We start from the raw sequence: 19,261 nt of genomic DNA on the forward strand, positions 1-19,261 counted from the left end.
AAAAGAAGTACCTCGAACAACCCATTCCTGGACTGGAGATGCAGCCCACTCAAAGATGCAGTCACTGGCGGGGGCTGGGGGGAGAAATGGGGTGGGAGGAGCCGGGAATGGAGGGGCAGCCGAGACTGGGGGGCGCTGGGGCTGGGGGGGCTGGAGGGGAAGACAAGGCTGGGGTGAGAAATGGGCTTGGGGGAGCCAGGGCTGGGGGGAAGCAGAGGCTGAGGTGAGCCGGGGCTGGGGGGAGCTGAGTCTAGGGGAATCTAGGGCTTGGGGGAGCCAGGGTTGGCTGGGGCTGTGGGGAGTTGGGGCTGGGGGAGCTAGGGCTGGGGACAGCCGGGGCGGGGGGTGCCGTGGCTGGGGGGAGCCAGGGTTGGTGGGAGCTGGAGGGAGCCAGGGCTGGGGAGAATCAGGGCTGGGGGGATCTGGGGCTGGGGGGTGCCGAGGCTGCTGGGAGCCAGGACTGGGGGGGGGGGGGGCGGGGATGTCAGGAGCTAGGGCTGGGTGGAGCCAGGGTTGGCGGTGTAGAGGTGCGGGCCCAGGGTCGCAGTTACGGTAAGGGTGACAGTAAAGGACACAAACGCAGTTCTCAGTTACTGGGCTACACCATAGAGACCACGTGCGGTCTCGCCCACCTTTATTTATCCCCTCGGGGTGAGCCCGCCCCCAGGGGTGTGTGGATGCGTGTATTAGCGCAACATTGTAGTGGAGAGCCCGAGTGGCTCTCTACATCCCTCCTTTGTTTTAGCTATATAGTCCACACAAAATCCACACTCTTGGAAAAGTATATACATAGTCTCTTAGTCTCTGACAAGGCGCCGGAATGGGGCGCAGCCCATACCTCGGGCACCTGGAGTAAGAGTCGAGTGACCTGTCCCACAGGAGAGTCCCAGAATCACCCGCCCCGATGTCTTGACTCCCGGACCCCTGGTTGACCTCCTCACCTGACTCGGACGATCGTCCACCGGCCAGAGGGGAAGCTTTTCGGGTGGGAGACGCTGGAGCCCCATCCATGGCCCCGCCCCGGGCCAGATCAGGATCTTCGACCTCCAGGCCCGTCTCCGGCACCACCTTGAAGCTCGACACATTCCTTGTGATGGCCTGCGGGCCCCGACGTGCCGTGATCATGGTTCCTTGCACCCCAGTCACTGTCCACTTCTCGGGTTCATAGGGGGTTCGGAACTTCCAGCCGGGGTGCCGGTCCTTAATGACCACACAGTCTCCAACCTTGAGCTCCATGTCCTGGGCTCAGCGCGCTTCACTCGCCTTCCGGTTCATCACCTCTCGCCTGGCCTGAATGGCAGCTCCGTCTCGCTCTGCAGGAGTCCAGGCGGGATCCGTCGGGATGCTGTCCCTCGGGGCTCTTTTGAACAGGAGGTGCGCGGGTGCACATTTCGTGGTGCTATGGGGGGTCTGACGGTACACTCCCAAGAACTGACTTAAGGCTGCTTCCGGATCCTCCCTGGCCTCCACGGCGATCCGCAGTGCCCGGTTGAGTGTCCTCATCAGCCGTTCCACCTCCCCATTAGCTTGCGGCCACAGGGGTGTGATTTTCCGGTGGCGGATGGCTTGACTCGTGAGGTACTCATGAAACTCCCGCCCCTGAAATGGGGGCCCGTTGTCCGACTTTATCGCTTCGGGCAGTCCCATCGTTGCAAACACGCGGTCCAGAGCTCTCTTGACTTGGGGAAATGCTGTGGACGCAATGACTTCCACTATCGGGAACTTTGAAAAGGAGTCAATCAGAACCATCATCTGCCGTCCATCCGGAAAACTTCCAAAGTCTATGCTGAGATGCGTCCATGGCGACGTGTTTGCCTCTTCGGTGATCACCCGGGCGGGGGCTGGATTCCCTCCAGTGATGGTGCAGGCATGGCACTGCCTGACCATTTCATCGACCTTGGTGTCCATCGCCGGGAACCACACCTTGTCTCGGAGTCGTGCTTTGGTCTTGGCCGTGCCTTGGTGGCCCACGTGCGCAAGTGCTAAGACCTTCTGCTGGAGGCTCTCTGGGACCACTATCAGCCGTCCCCTCAGGATGACGTCTTTGTCCCCCACGCTGAGCTCACTCCGGATGTGCCACAGTTGCTGGCGAGCATGACTGACCTCTGGCCGCAGAGCCCGAGCCCCATCGAGGAAATGGGTCCATCCCTCACGATCTAGAGCTTTCCGGACTCGGGTAAGAGTGGGGTCTTCCCGTGTGGCTATGCCGATTTCTTCTAGAGTCATCGCTTTAGGACAGGCTCCTTGCAACATCATACTCACGAACGCCTCCGTGTTGCAGGTGTCTTCCTGCACTCCTGCATCGGGGCTGGACTTTGGATTTCTGGACAGGTAGTCCGCAGGGTTGTGGGCCCCTGGCCGGTAGTCCACCTTGAACTGGTACCCCTGCAGTTGGACGGCCCACCTTTTGATTCTGGGCGGGGCAAGCCTCGCCGATCCCGTGAACAGGGGGAGCAGAGGCTTGTGATCGGTGACCACTGTGAAGTCTTGTCCGCAGAGATACAAATGGAAGTGCTGGCACGCCCATTTGATTGCCAGCGCCTCTCTCTCAATTTGGGCGTACCTCGTTTCAGTGTCTGTCAGTGCCTTGCTGGCATATGCCACCGGCTTCCATACTTCAGAGTTGTGCTGCTGCAGGAGGACGGCCCCCAGGCCCACCGGGCTGGCGTCCACCACCAGTTCCATTTTCCGTCGCGGGTGGAAGTATGCCATGATTGTCTTGTCGAGGAGCCCTTCCTTGATCTCTTGGAACGCTTTATGGGCCTCAGGGGTCCATTCCCATGGTCGATCTTGGCGCGTGAGGGCACGCAGCGGTTCAGACATCGCGGCCAGTCGGGGAATGAACCGCCCACAGTATGTAGCCATTCCGAGGAAGCTTCGCACTTTGGTAGGGCTCCGAGGGGTGGGTACCGCTCTGATGGCCTCCGCTTTCTTCGGGTCTACCAGCAGTGCGTCGCGTGTGAACGTATATCCGAAGAAGTCCACCCTGTCTTGATAAAACGAACATTTCGCCTTGTGCAGGGTCAACCCGCACTCCTCCAGCCTCCTGAGCGTGGCTCTCAGGTGAGCATGGTGCTCCTCCAGGGTGTTGGAATAGACCAGGATGTCATCGCTGAGGTTGATCACCCCTTGCAGTCCCGACAATGTCTCCCGAATGGCGTTCTGGAATACTTCTGCCGCAGAGGAGACGCCAAAGCTTAGCCTCTTGTATCTGCGGAGACCTACATGTGTTGAAAAGGTTGTTATGTATCGGCTGCTGGGATCCAGTTCCAGCTGGTGGTATCCCGCATTTAGATCCAGCTTCGAGAACCACTTGGCCCCGTTGAGATCTGCCACTATGTCGTCCATCGTGGGGGTGATGTGCCTTTCCCTTTTTACCGCGGTGTTGGGCAACCGCATGTCGACACAGAGTCGAATGGCTCTGGGCTGTTTGGGCTTGGGTGCCACGACCAGCGGGGACACCCAGGGCGTGGGGCCGGATACCTTCTCAATTACATCCAGTTTCTCGAGTTTCCTCAGCTCCTCTTCCACTTGCGGGCGCAAGTTGAACGGTACCCTCCTGTGTCTAAGGGCTACCGGCCTCACGGAGGGGTCTATGTGCAGTTTGAACCTCTTGCCCTTCAGTTTGACCAGGCCGGTGAAGAGAGCTGGGAATTCTTGGAGTATGTCCTCCGCGTGGGAGTCGTGAACTTGATTCGCAAAGAAGACCAGGCCAAGGTCCTCGGCAGTGTGACAGCTGAGCAGCGTCCCCTTCTTGCCCTCCGTGACATAGAATTGCGTCTGCGTGGAATACCCTCCGCTGGCGATGGTGGTGGTAATGACACCACGGAGAGGAAGGGGGTCCGTCCCTCCGTATGTGTATATTCGCGCCTTCGACGACGCCAACGGGGGTCTTGGAGATAGTCGGTCATACTGGTCTGAGTCCATGACGTTGACCGACGCGCCTGTGTCGATGAGGGCCTGGATCTCTGCACTTCCCACGGAGACTGAGCACATGGGCGGTGGCCTCTGCCGGGAACTTGTCCTGCTGACGAACGACACCACAAATACCTCGTCGTCTTCGTCCTCGTACACCGGGTCTTGCGCCTGGTGTTGAGGTCTTCCGCTCGGCAGAGGATCCTCGTGTACGATCTGACGCACCTGTTGTTGTGCAAACTTCGGCCTCATCCTAAAATAATTTGATCCCTTGTCTCAGCCCTTTGATCTGTGAACGGGCACGTACTGGCCAGCCGGCGCAGCCGCGCATAGAACATGTCAACCGACTCCGCGTCAGTTTGACACGCCCTCCTGAATTTAAATTTTTCGAAGTCCGGGTTCAGTTGGGGATCAAAATGCTTGTTCAGCGCCGCGACTGTGGCGTCATAATCATCCTCGTCCCCGGTGTCGGTAAGCGTGCCGAACAGTTCGTATATTTCAGCCCCTCCATAGTAGATCAGTAACGATCTCTTCACCGCCCCGTCAGTCTCTCGGGTCCCTCTGAAGTAGTGATTCAAGCGACCTACCCATGCTTTCCATCTTGGGGCGGCGGTAGCTGGGTCCGATGCTTCGCTGAAGGGGGGTAAAGGCGCTACTGCTGTGTGGGTGACCACCGAAGGCGGCGGGGGATTGTTGCCAGCCCCCGCGGCGGGTCCGCTCCCTTGCGACGTCCCTGCGGCAGCTGCCGGCCTCGTGGTCATCTTGTGGCTTGGGGCTGCCTGTATTTTACCAGTGCTGGAGTGTTGCCCTGATGGGGTACGTGTTTCCCCCTTTCCTTATGCTTTTGTATTTGTGTGGTTAGACAGTGTCCTCATGCGCCTTGACTTGGATGTGGCAATGCTTAGTGACTGTTGACCAGGTTTCCCTGCCTTGGGCCGTCGAGTTCCGCCCACCAGGGAGTCCTCGCGCTGCAGCCGGCAGCCGAGAGCGGCACAATCGGGGATTTCCCCATCGGCAGCGCGAAGGGCAGCCTGCCTAGGCCCCCTCGCCGGAACTGAGGCGTTGCAGAGCACCGGGGAGTGCGCGTGTGCTGCCACTCACCCGGCCAAGCATCAAAAAGGCACCAGCAGCTCCAGACGAGCGCTCCAGCATGCGGGTGGGCTCCGCCGACAGCAGGTTTCCGCCGGAGGCAGGCCGCCTCCTCCACCACGCGGGTGGGCACCGCAGGCAGCGGCAGAGACGATCGCGAGGTGGGAGCGCGACCAGCGCGGGTGGGCTCCGCCTGCTCCTCTCGCTTCTCCAGCAGCGTCGCACGCACGGGCACGACTGGCCTCGTCGCCAGTGTAGAGGTGCGGGCCCAGGGTCGCAGTTACGGTAAGGGTGACAGTAAAGGACACAAACGCAGTTCTCAGTTACTGGGCTACACCATAGAGACCATGGCACGTGCGGTCTCGCCCACCTTTATTTATCCCCTCGGGGCGAGCCCACCCCCAGGGGTGTGTGGATGCGTGTATTAGCGCAACATTGTAGTGGAGAGCCCGAGTGGCTCTCTACAGGCGGGAGCTGGGCGGAGCTGAGGCTATGGGGAGCAGGGACTGGGGGAATCTGGGTCTGGGGAGTGCCGAGGCTGCTGGGAGCCAGGGCTGGGGCAGGGGGATATCGGGAGCTAGGGCTGGGTGCAGCCAGGGTTGGCGGGAACTGGGGGGAGCTGAGGCTATGGGGAATGGGGACTGGTGAGCAGGGCTTGGGGGGAGCCGGGGCTGGGGGGAGCCAGGGCTGGAGGGGGATATGGGGAGCTAGGGCTGGGGGGAGCTAGGGTTGGCAGGAGCTGGGGGGAGCCGGGGCTATGGGGAGTGGGGACTGTGGATCAGGGCTCGGGGGGAGCCGGGGCTGGGGCTGGGGCTGGGGGAGCTGGGGCTCCGGAGAGCTGGGGCTGGGGGGAGGGTAGGCAAGACTGGGTAAGCTGGGGCTGGCCGGAGCTGGGGGAGCCGAGGCTGGGGGGAGCTAGGTTTAGTAATACTTGAAGCCGATAGTGGTATAAAATCCGGTTTATTTGGCAGCTGGACCACCATCTTGGAAACATTTCAATTAACTATCCACATCCTTAAAAGTATGAAACATCATTTCAATGGAACCGTAAATGTTCTAAGCATTTTATCACTTTTTACACATTCCGTGTATTCTCTGACCAAGTGGTCCACTATCTTATCCAAACCTGGCCACCAAAACCTTTCTCTTATAAGGATAAGGCGTTCCATAGAAGACGTACCTTGGTGTCGCACATGAGCCAACCTCAAAATCCCTTCCAGCAGAATCCCCGGTGGGGTCACTTTCCACCCTTGAATTGAAGTCCTCCTTCCAACTCAATCTCACTCACAACTTTAGCATAAGGCCTCACTTCACTCTTTATTACATTGCACACTGGGTCTTCATCCGTCCCTTTTTCCCACTCTTCCTCTGAAATTCCTTCGAACCGCACACTCACAAAATCTCCCCAGGTAGCAACCACCTCACACTCTTCCTCTCTTTCATCCTGTTTCGTTACTGGACAAAAAGTCAGCTGTGACATTGCATCTGCCAGGAACATGCTACACTCGAAATGTGGTTCTTGTAACCTAGAAGTAAGTCTGGCTGTACGTGCAGTGGAACTCCAGCCTCCTCCTGGTGACAAAATGTGGTCAGTTCTAAAACGAAATTTGTTGCCCCAAACGTAATTTCTGAAGTGTTCTATGGCCCAAATAGATGCTGGGACCCTTTCTTAATAAGAGCATATCTCCTTTCACGTTCCGTCAATGTTTCGGATGCAAAAGCCACGCGCCATTCATCCTTCCCACTACTTTGACTCAGCACTCCACCAATTCCATATAAACTGGCATCCACGGTTATCACACACAATTTGTTCATACAAAATGATCTAAGAGAGGGGCATGTGCTATCTCCTCCTTGATACTTTGAAATGGATTTTGTTGTTTCTCGGACCATACAAACTCGGCTTTGTTCCTTATTAATTCCCTGAGAGGTTCCATTTTCGAAGCAAACTTCTGCATTAATTTGCTGTAATATTCCCTTAACCCAGCAAATGACAACAACTTTTCTCTGTATCTGGCGCAGGAGGTCTTACAATAGCTTCTACCAGAGATTTCTTGGGTACAATTCCATTACCAGATAAAGTGTGTCCCAAATATTCTACAGTTTTACAGCAAAATGTGCACTTCTGTGCTTTGAGAGTCAAGCCATGCAACTCCAATCTCTTGCATGTAGAAGAGTAGGATCTGCTTCTTATGGTTACCCCCACTTTTTGCTGATGTAACACTGTTTTTTGACTTTAGTCTGATCGGGGCCCTGCTATTCAGGACCCCAGCCTAGCTGCTTCCTCTCTAAATGGATTCCTAGTACCTTAGGTACACCACAGATTGGATTTTGGGGTGCCCTTATAAGTCCCTAATATATGGTATACTATATACCCGGGGCATAGGTACCCCAGAGACCTACCACGGGCTGCATCATGTTTAATGCCACCCCTGGGAAGCCCTCCAAAATGACACCACAGGGGACCCGTAGCTGGTCAGTGGCTCTTACTGGGACCTTTGAACTAACTTACTCGTGTTCTTTTGCAATCGCCCTGTGTGCTGCTGCTGTATCTCCCTCCCGCCGCCACCTTTCAAACACATCGCGGCCGCTGTGCGGAGGACTCCATCTCCCAGGCACCCAAGCGCCGGAAGGCGGAACCTGAGACCCTTGCTGACGCACCTGGAGGCTCGTTAAATTCCTGCTCACCTTCGGTGGAGCGGGACCCGTAGCTGGTCAGTGGCTCTTACTGGGACCTTTGAACTAACTTACTCGTGTACTTTTGCAATCGCCCTGTGTGCTGCTGCTGTATCTCCCTCCCGCCGCCGCCTTTCAAACACATCGCGGCCGCTGTGCGGAGGACTCCATCTCCCAGGCACCCAAGCGCCGGAAGGCGGAACCTGAGACCCTTGCTGACGCACCTGGAGGCTCGTTAAATTCCTGCTCACCTTCGGTGGAGCGGGACCCGTAGCTGGTCAGTGGCTCTTACTGGGACCTTTGAACTAACTTACTCGTGTACTTTTGCAATCGCCCTGTGTGCTGCTGCTTTATCTCCCTCCCGCCGCCGCCTTTCAAACACATCGCGGCCGCTGTGCGGAGGACTCCATCTCCCAGGCACCCAAGCGCCGGAAGGCGGAACCTGAGACCCTTGCTGATGCACTTGGAGGCTCGTTAAATTCCTGCTCACCTTCGGTGGAGCGGGACCCGTAGCTGGTCAGTGGCTCTTACTGGGACCTTTGAACTAACTTACTCGTGTTCTTTTGCAATCGCCCTGTGTGCTGCTGCTGTATCTCCCTCCCGCCGCCGCCTTTCAAACACATCGCGGCCGCTGTGAGGAGGACTCCATCTCCCAGGCACCCAAGCGCCGGAAGGCGGAACCTGAGACCCTTGCTGACGCACCTGGAGGCTCGTTAAATTCCTGCTCATCTCCCGCGTCGCGGGAACAGCGCGCGGGCAGCGCCGGGCAAAGGGCGGGCCCTCTGTGGCCCGAGGAGACTGGACTGGGCCAGGGACCTTGGCTGTTCGTCCACTACAGACATTAGAATCACAAGCTCTCTGATTTCTCATTGCTATACCTGTATTATCTAAGGGGTGACTTCATTGTTGACATATCTTATTTGTAAGCTATTTCATTTCATCCATACGATATTCAGATTTTATAGGGGAATAGTACCATCTTAAAACCCATAGGAGCACCAAGTGGGAAGAATATGAGCAAAATCAAGTGCACACCAATTGCAACTCGCTCAATTTCCAGGAAAAAGGCTCAGGTTATTACATCACTCCCTAGCATCACTGCTATAGACAGGATGCTTCAAAAGACCATAGGAGTCGTAGTCAACGCGATTGAGAGTACCGAAAGGCGTCTTTCATTACCACCAAGCATGTGCCTATCGACCCAATCGACTGAGGGTATAAATATCGGTGCAAATACTTCTATTACCACCGCATATTCACAGGATTCTATTCTTATGGGCTCATTTGCTGGACTCCCAGTAACAGAGATAAATCAGATAATTCCCTCACAACAAATCTCCCCCCTGAGTTTGTAAACTGGGAAAGTAGGTTGTTAGTGACCCCAAACACTCAGACAAATATAGAATCTCCGTCACTTATCAACGTCGTAGAAGGCGAGGTAGGGACGGATGTCTGTATCCTTAACGAAGATAGCAATGTATCTGATAAAGTTAATCCAACATGTAATCACCCGAGAGAGAAAGGATGTACAGACAAGCTGGAACCCAAAAGAAAGGTGAGGGCTGCTAATAAATTAAGGGTAAAATCAAAAGTTGTAAGGCCCAAACACGGATTAGGGCAGGGTAGAAATGCGAGCCCTGCGTCAAGGACCACTAATAGGGTAATACAACCTATAATACATACAGATCAATTACAGAAAACAGTTACTCGGGGAAATACAGGTCACGAAACTGTTAATACTGTTTTGTGTAACCAGGAAAGTATTAACAATTTCTGTATGGAGAACCTTATGTCTAGAATGGAACAGTTAATGAAGTCCTCATGCTTCCTATGAATGAAAGGGTAAAAATAATAGGGGAAAGGTTGGAGAAAATTGAAAAAGCCCAACAGCAAAATAATGAAATCCTGTCGAAATTTGCCCAGTCTCTACAAACACAGAGTCAAAATAACATTAATGACAAGCCAGGGCATCCACGAAACAATAAGAACATTTTAAGAGATGCATCGGGCATTAGCAAGCATATTCAATTATCCCAGCGACTCATAACTTCAAACAATGGGCATAAGGAGTCGCTAACGGCCCCATAAAAGACCTGGGATGAGGTAAAAGAAGCGCCATCTCCCCCTAGTGCACAGATTGGAGATCTAGGTACAGATCGCACCATTGGGAAGGATGGGAGTGAGCGGGCAGCCGAGGGACTATGTGGTAACAGCAGCAATGCCACCCAGGAACAATCCGAGAGACCTAGGCCACTTAGTAAGAGTATACGTGTCGACTTACCACCAGAATCGCACCCTCTCACTGTGGCCATGATAGGAGTACCAACTTTAGGAGAGGGTAAGTCAGAAAATTACATTGAATTGAAGAATAAGGTCAGCCATTGGCTATCCCGACATAGGCCTATTCCCCCATATTTTAATGGCCAAATACTTAATGTTAGAAGATTAAACTGGGTGGGACAGAGGAAAAAGGATTATGAAGGTGACTGCATTATTATAAATTTTACAGATAGACGTTTAGTAAATTACATTAGTGGGTGGAGGGAGGGTGACTTAGAAAGCAGAATTCAAACAGTGGACCTTAGCTATTTCTATCCACCCCCCCCCCCCGTTTGCCCAAAGAAATATGTCTCGAAACTACACACAGGGAAGTAGGCACTTCGATCATTATGATAACCGATTCATGGCTCAAAGTCACACACGCCCAAAATCCATATATGAAAGTAGGCATTTTGACTACTATGACAATCAATATAGGATACCTATCTATAATCTTTTTGATGCCTTTAATTTCCAAGGCTAAGAGGGTGTGGATTGACTTTCTGAAGAGATCTTGACACTACCAATTTTTAGTCCATCTGAATTAAAAGGTAGTGCAGTAATCAAAGAACAGGCGCAGGTAACCTTGAATCCAGTTGTCGACCGGAAGGCCAGCCCCAATTTACTGTCCGTAAATATCTTTGGGGACCAGGACAAGAATAAGAAATACCCAGGACAATTGGTGGTCGCTAATGAATCATTGATTAACAAAAACCCACCTAAGGATTTACCCCCATATATGTGTGAACCTATAAGATTCCCAAACACAGAGCAGAATAAAGTCTCCGATTTAAAAATACTTAGTTGGAACGTCGCTGGCCTTGAACCCAGACTAAAGGATAAAGACTGGGTTGAGCTAATTACAAGGTACGACATAATTATGTTCCAAGAAACTTGGGCACCATATAATCTGCATATTAATGGGTTCCACTGTTATAATATACCAGCGTGCAAATTGCAATATGGTCGGGCTGTTGGTGGGTTGTTTGTAGGCTTCAGTATAATGGCCGGGGGAAATCATAGGGCTATCGACACCAATAATGTTAACATACAGGCCATTGAGTATAAGCGGAAAACCCCTTTTGTTTAAATAAATTTTTATAATAATGATTTTATAACAATTCCAAATAAGAATTTTATAGCATTGTCTAATTTCATTTCCAAATCAGTTGATAGATGGGGAAAAACTACTGGGCCCGAAACTGAAATTGTTGTGGCCGGGGACTTCAATGCTCAGCTCCCAAGAAATGTATGGCAGGTAGAACAGCGAAAGGGGTATCTCGCCAATCAAAGGGGTCAGGAACTGAGAGCCCTTTTAGTAATATAATGGATTGTGGACCAAAATTATCGCCGCAGCAGGCACCCACACATAGAGGACCAGTCAGTACCTCAACCATTGATTTCATTTTTGTTTCCCCTGGTATGGCTGACCGCATAACGGAAACTGACACGGTAGTGACAGATTTTGGGGATCATAACCCTATAACTGTAACATTTAAACTAGCGCCAAAACCGGTCTATAGTTCAATGCAGGGAGCGAAAGACCTAAGTGTAACTACTGATAAATTACGGTTAAAGTGGAAAGGTATAGACAAAGCAGGAACCATGGAATCTTTGTTAAGGGAAAATCAGCAGTCTATAGATTTTTGTCTAGATCCAACAGCTAGTGGCCAGCTAATTATAACACATTTTAGTAAAATATGTGCCACAGTTAGGACTATGCTGCTGGTCGCAGCCTCCCAGAGCCCCAAAGATCACAGGTGGTTCGACCACAGTTGTTCTGTGGCAAACAGGAACCTACGTAAGGTACTCACAGAAATCCCTAGAGTTGGGGCAAAAGTAAGTGTAGCAAGGAAGGCTTACAAATCAGCCCTAGAGAAAAGGAGATCTATGCTCCTGGGTGAACGCTGGGAAGCATTGGCACTGACTGCAGGAAGGAAATCGAGTAACTTATTCTGGCCAGCAGTAAAAGAACTCCGGAATATGGGCCAACAATTTACCCCAATTAGCTGTACCATCTCCGCCAGATCCTGGGAACTACACTTTTCTAAAATTTATGCCGCCCCGGTAAAAGGCTCAATCACTAACATCTCCGAAACCATTGTCAATTTAAAGATAACTGCGGGAGAAGTGGAGGAGGCAATTGCCCAGAGTCCCGGCAATAAGGCTCCTGGCCCAGACGGGCTTCCGATAGACCTCATCAAATGGCAACCCGATCTTTGGGCACCCATATTGGTGAATGTTTTCAATAGTTTGCCCGAATCAACAATGCCTGATACATGGGGCACCAGCATAATCGTCCCCATTTACAAGAAAGGGGATAGGTCTGATCCTATAAATTATAGACCAATCTCATTGTTAGACAATACATTGAAAATATTAGGTCGCGTCATTTATAATAGGTTAATTACATGGACAGAGGAAACTGGGATATTATCCCCCTATCAACTAGGATTTAGATCAAGGGTTGGCACAGTGGAACAATGCCTTAATCTTAAATTAATCACTGATAAGTATAATATTGCCCGTTCTGCACCCATTTACTTAGCTTTTATGGATTTGTCATCCGCCTTTGATTTGGTTAATCGGTCCAAACTTTGGTTTATTTTATTAGAGTATGGTTTGGATAGCTACCTGGTCCATTTTTTAGCTTTTTTACACACGGACCTAAAGTCCAGAGTGAGAATAGGCGTAGGTGGGGAACTTTCTGGACCCATTGAAATTGGAAGAGGAGTTAGGCAGGGGTGCGTTTTAGCACCCCTGCTTTTTATTATTTATATAAATGGGCTTAGTAACTATCTTGTAAAGTCAAGACCGGACGTACCCTTAATAAATGGCAAAGCCATACCCGCTCTTCTGTACGCAGACGATGTGGTGTTAATGGGCCGTACGCCAAACTCACTTCGCTCTTTGGGTCTTAATTTTACCACATTTATGGATGACCTGGACTTACGAGTCAATTTTAAAAAATCTTTTATAATGGCATGTGGTCCAGGTAAACAACAATTGAGTTCCATACAAGTCGGGGGAGAAAAACTTATTGCAACCAACACCTTCCCGTATTTGTGGCGTGACCTTTGCTGCGAATGGCTCGTGGTCTGGGCATTTGGCCCAGGCCGCGAGCAAATTCTCAAAGGCCACGAACTCGATTTTAAGCATTCCTAAACCAAAGAGATCAGGAGTTACTAAGGCGATTGTTAAGATTTTTAAACTTCAATGTGTCCCAGTGGCAACTTATGGAGCAGAAGTATGGGGCATTGGGAACAGCATCTCTATTCAGCAAGTAGAGAATCGGTTTTGTAGGAGACTATTAAATGTGCCAATTTTTACGTCCAATTTTATCACACATCATGAATTAAATTTAAATTTTATCTCGGATTTTGTCAGTTCCCGACCAGTGCTATTTTGGCACTCGGTCTGGATGAACAAATCAGCGTCACTTACGCAAGAGATATTAACTGATTGTTTAAGTTGTGACAGGGGGTTGAAGATTCCGTGGATTTCTTATGTATACACAAATTTGCGAGAAATAGGCATGGATCACATCTTTATTAATCCTAGCCATGCCAGTAAAACTAAGAAACTCGAATTAAAAGAGGCATTAAGCGCACTGTACTCTTTAAGGAGACTTAGGAGGGAGCAAGAGAAACCCACAGTCACGAGGTACATGGATATAGTAGTACCCAGATACCCCCTTGCATTATATTTAACTTTACAATTGACAAATTGGGAAAGAAGTCTTCTATGTCGTTTGAGGGCTGGAACTATTAGGTGCCTGTTAAATTTTCCTTTGGGCTATCAGAAAAGTACGATTATGATGAGCTGTCCTTGCAATGGGCAAAGTAAACAAAGTGATTTGCACTTCTTTTTCCTCTGTAATTTTTACTTGAAATATACAAAACGGTTTTTAATTCCTTATTTTAAAAAACTTAGACCAATTAATTTGGTCAAATCTTATCAGGCACTGTTAACACTTGAAAATGAGGAAATAATCCTTCGTGATTTCACTTTTTTAAAGATCGCTGTCCATGCGCGCAGAACGATGGAAATGTGTAAATAATAATGCGTTCTAATCTGTATGTTCCTAAGGAAATTAGATTTTTTCGTGTGTTATAAGATGTGCTTTTATGAGTTGCAATAATTCGAATAAAGATTCTTTGAAACTTGACACCACAGGTCTGCTACTGCAGCCTGGGTAAGGTGGTGCATGCACCCCTTACTGAGATATAGGTTCACTATATCTCACCTATCACTGCACATAGAAACCTATCAGTCACCCCTATGGCAGGCCTTATCAATCCTGAAGGCAGGGTGCTCGGTTTTGTGTGAGAGGGTGACCATGCATGAGATGAGCCCCTCTGCAGCCTTCGGAATCTCTTCTCAGGGGTTGTCTGTGATGCAGCCTCACCATATACTCTTAAGTGCATTATAACCAAACGGTAAATGCTAACTTTGGACTAGCTGCACGGAAACATGTCGTGTTTGGTGTCAAACACCTTGGAATCATACCCCCACACCAGTAACTGGTGTGTGAGTATGATCCCACCCTTCTAGAGGGAGAGACACGACAGCACAGGTATATCCGGTGCCAGCTAACCGAGCCGTGGCATCACAAAATGGATGCTGCCAGCCACAGACACGGGTCTGGCCTCCTGCTGCTGACCTAAGCTCCAGCAGGGGCGGCCTGGACATCAGGTTCCCTATCACAGGGAGGTGTTACCACCTCCCAGACAGGCCTTAGTGGATCAGGGCTGGGTGGGAGCACTCCAGGGGTGCTTTGAAGTCTGCACTGGGGGCTCATTTGGTGTCCCTGCGCATAGTCCAGCTCAAACCGGTTGCAGGGGCTACCAGCCCCTGCTCTGGCGCAAAACTGGTCAAAGGAAATGGGTGTAGCCACCCCTCTTTCCAAACCCTCCCATAGGTGGGTCCCCAGAGTTAGTTCAACCCCTTCCTTGGGTATAAAGAAGGAACCCCTGACTACAGGGCTTTAGAGTACACCTGGACGAAGTTCTGCTACAGAATCCTGGAACTTCGTCGATCTACACGACTAGATGACTGAAGAATCTCCCTTGGAGTAAAGGAGTTACTCCCCTGCTTGGCAGGCACCAAAGACGCATCTGTCCGGTCTGCATCTCCGAAGCTCCCACGGGACGCCGAAGACTTTGCAACTCAGGAGGTGGGTTTCCAGACATCCCAGAGGCTGACCCAAGTCCCCAGCAAAGCTGAGACCCGTAGCCCTCATGGGTACTGTGGAACTGGAACCCCTGGACACCGTGCACATTTGCAAGTGCATCAGCTTCTCGACGTCCTTTGAGGCTGTGCATTGGGTTACTTGTAGCCCAGATCCCGAGCACCTTTTCCACTGAAGATCACTGGCCTATACTCCACGAGTGTTCCGTGAGCCCACCCTTTGTGTGTTCGCTCGAGGTACCTTCGCGATCCCTGGTCCATTTACTGGTGGGTCCCTGTGAAGGCAACTCTTACTTCCATTGCGCTTCCCTGGTTGCTCTAGACATGCCCTGACTCTCCATCGCTTGGGGAGTCCCCAGGACCTTGCTGGTCCACACCGAAGCATTTCTTCTCTTCCTGTGTGGTTTGCTGTTGCCAAGGCTTGTTGTGTCCTATCTGGGCACCGATGCTGCAGCACTCAACATCCTTTGTGGGGCAGCTCAAATCCAGCTCCTGGTCATCCTCGACACCTCCTGGTTCTCTCGTGGCTGAAGAGTCAAGCTTCCCCTCTTCACACCTGAAGCAACCGACATCGGTGGGCATTGGTCTATCGTGCCCATGGTCACTGGCAAGTGACCCAGACTCTGTCCCCTCTGCTTTCAGGTTCTTCACATCTTGGATCCAGGCTTGGATCTCTTCTGACACTTTTCCTCTTCCCGGCATCAGCACTTTTCAGTCATCTGCCATGGAAAACAACAACGCGACCCGACACCATTTGACAACTATGCACCCGGTTTCCCTGGGTGAGGTAACACGAGTACTCCGGTGCTCCTGTGAGTGTTGGCCCTAGATGTCCTTAAACTTTAAAATTCTAACGGCTACTTTTCCCATAGAAGCTAACGGGAGCTCGCGGCTGTGTTCTCACACTGCACACGGCCCCCGTGGTCCCCTGTGTCACTACCTTGGGTGGTTCCTTGGGGTCCCTGCGATTCTACAGGCTCTAGGCCTTGAGTCTAGTCAAGTCGTGGTTCTTATACCACTTTCTTAGTATATGGTTTGGTCCGACCCTGGGGCCTAACGTGTATTGTGGTCATTTACTGTAATATTTTAAGTGTAACTTATGTGCTTTTGCCTCTAGCCTCATAAAGGGACTAGAGGGGTGTGTTTAGTAATAAATACATATAGTTTATATATATACCTGGTGAGGCCTCCTTTCATTTAGCCACTCAAGAGATTATAGACTGGTAAAACAAGCTGTTTTACATTCCTTCAAGACTAAGCCTGAAGGCTGCTCTCCACAGCTACCACTGGGATAGCATTCAATAAAGGTTGTCTCTAACCTATCATCAATAAGGGGTTGTTTGGACTGGTGCAAGGTGCCCACTATAACTAGTGGACAGCATATACCAGGCCAACTTCTCACATTGGTGTGCAGCGGTTTGGATTCAAGCTTGCCATTGTTTTACTAGATAATCTCAAGTAAGTGACTAACTGAAAACCACTAAAGGTACCACTAAAGGTACCTAAGGTACATATAATACAAGCTTAAACTAAAGTAAGTTCTACTGAACTTAGAGTTGTGTGTTAAGGGCTCAGTGTAATGATGTAACATGGCTCCATGCCAGAACACTGGGCATGGAACCAGCTTGCTCTGAGGTTCTCTCATGCAGGGTTCTATGCATGACAGTTGATGTATGCTGGCTGTTGGTTGAGGCTGTAATAAATACCTCCTACCACATATCTTCATCTGGTGTGGATTCACGTTATTACACTGGCGACGATTGGGCGGAGAAAAGAACCCAGAGGAAGGGACAGCCTCAACAACAACAAAAAAGGAAGAGCTTGGATTATTTAAGAGAAAAACGGTGATAACTTACAGAGACGTGCTGGACGAGGATCGAGCGTCTTGCAGCATGTTCTAGCGGAGAAAAGTGGGAAATTGCGGTTGTAGGGGCTTTGTGGAAAGCTGTTTGAGCATGTACTGAGGATCTAAGTTGTCTCTGTATGCTTCACGACGTCAGAAGGTCAGTGAGCAATTGAAAAAGGACTGAAGGCTGTGGGAATTGTTGGCGGCCATCTTGAGTGTGGTGAAAGGAGAAGAACAAGCCAGATTAACTAAAGAAAATAGACCGGATGTTTGGTTGCGGCCATTTGGAGTGAGGAAAACGATCCGAGATTGCTCAAAGAGAAAGCAAGCCCAACTGCCTGAAGAAAACGGACCAAATGTTTCGTGGCGGCCATCTTAGATGAGGAAGAAGGAATTTTTTTAAATTTTTTTTTTGCAGCACATTTGTTGGAGGACATCGAAGAAGATCATCGACGGTCTATTCGAAGTTGAAACTTAGACGGAGACTGGATAAGGATCACTATATTGGTTTGTGGTCACGGGAATATACATTTCTTTGGAAACTTTATTGCACTTGTGGAATACAAGTATTTGAGCGTTGTAAAATGAATTAAACTGAAAAGGTCATCTCTGCGGTGACAAACACCTCAAGAAACGTGTTTGATATAGCGGTATCGTGCTGGGACATACGGTGACTGACACACCTGATGGACTTTAAGTACTTTTAGCAACTAGTAGGGTTTGGAATATATTGTGGGGAAGAAGTGTTTTACACCTCTTGTGAGTATGCAGAATGTTACAGCGCTGCCGTTTTTCTTGTCAGATCCAGGAGAACCGGTTATTAAGTGGAAGAAATGGAAAAAGATTTTTGAGAATTACGCCAGGGTGTGTGGTACGAATTTGAGTGGTGAAAGGAAGCAGGCACTTTTGTTAAATTGTTTAGGGGGTGAAGGACAGGAGGTGTTTGAAAATCTACCTCCATTGTCGCAAACTGATCAGAGGGGGTTGAATGAATATGAAATATGTGCAAGACAACTAGATTTACATTACTTGCCAAAGATTAGTACTATTATGGAAAGGTACCATTTTGGTTTGCGGGAGCAAGGGAAAGAGGAGAGTGTTGAAGAATATATTACGGCTTTACGGAAGTTGGCTTCAAGTTGTAAATTTGGGGCGTTGGTAGAGGAAAGGATTAGAGATCAGTTTGTGCTGAGGTGTTGCAGTGATAAAGTGAGGGAAGAACTCTGGCTAAAGGACGAGCCACCGTTGGATGAGGTTGTTAGTATTGCAAAAAGGGTAGAGCATATGTTAAAGTGTGTTGGAGAACTAAGTAAAGAACATAAAGAAGACAAGGTCAGTGTAAAAGCACAAGAAGTGGAGTGTCGAGTCATACAAAAAGATGAGAAGGAAAAAAATTATGAGGGTGTCTGTGAGAAAGGTGTTGTAATAGAAAAAAACGCAGGAAAGACACAAGGGAATGGGAGGTTTGCAACACCTTTTCAGGGAAGTTGCTACAGATGTGGAAGATTTGGACTCATGGCTAATGCACGTGAGTGTCCTGCTAATAGGGTTACTTGCAATGTTTGTGGAAAAAGAGGACATTTTGGAAAAAATTGTAGGATGAGGAATAGGAGAGATTCTAGATCAGAAATAAAGGAAGTCAGTTTTCAAGTTAGTGAGAGTGAGGTGGAACATCCCTCTGAGTGGGTTTTGATGGGGGATGTTAGAGTCAAAATGAAATTTGATTCGTGCTCTCACATCACGTTTCTCTCAAAGGATCTTTTTATGAAGAATTTTCAAGGAAGGAAGAAACTGTTCAAACCTAATATTAAACCTACGGGTTATGGTGGGTTGCCAATTAAGTTAATAGGTTATTTTGATGACTGCATTGAGTACAATGGTAGGTTCACTGATGCTAGGATTTATGTTGCTGAGAGGGGCGATAATTTTTTGAGCTGGAGTCATCAAGCACGTTTGGGTGTCATTCTCAATCCTAATGCACATCCATCTGTTCAGGTACAATCTATTGAGGGTGACGAAAACAAGTTTGTGAGAGCGTTTGGTGAATTGTTCAGTGACACCTTGGGGTGTTTAAAGGGGTACAATCACCATATTAAGTTGAAACAGGGTGCAGTACCAATTGTGGCAAAAGTTAGACGCATTCCCATTTGTATCCAAGATGCTGTACAAAAAGAGATAGATAAATTGTTGTCCACTGGTGTTATACAGCCTGTAGAGGCAACGGAG

This window comes from Triturus cristatus, chromosome 2_1 (genome assembly GCF_964204655.1).
Source record: "Triturus cristatus chromosome 2_1, aTriCri1.1, whole genome shotgun sequence".
Taxonomy (NCBI): Eukaryota; Metazoa; Chordata; class Amphibia; order Caudata; family Salamandridae; genus Triturus; species Triturus cristatus.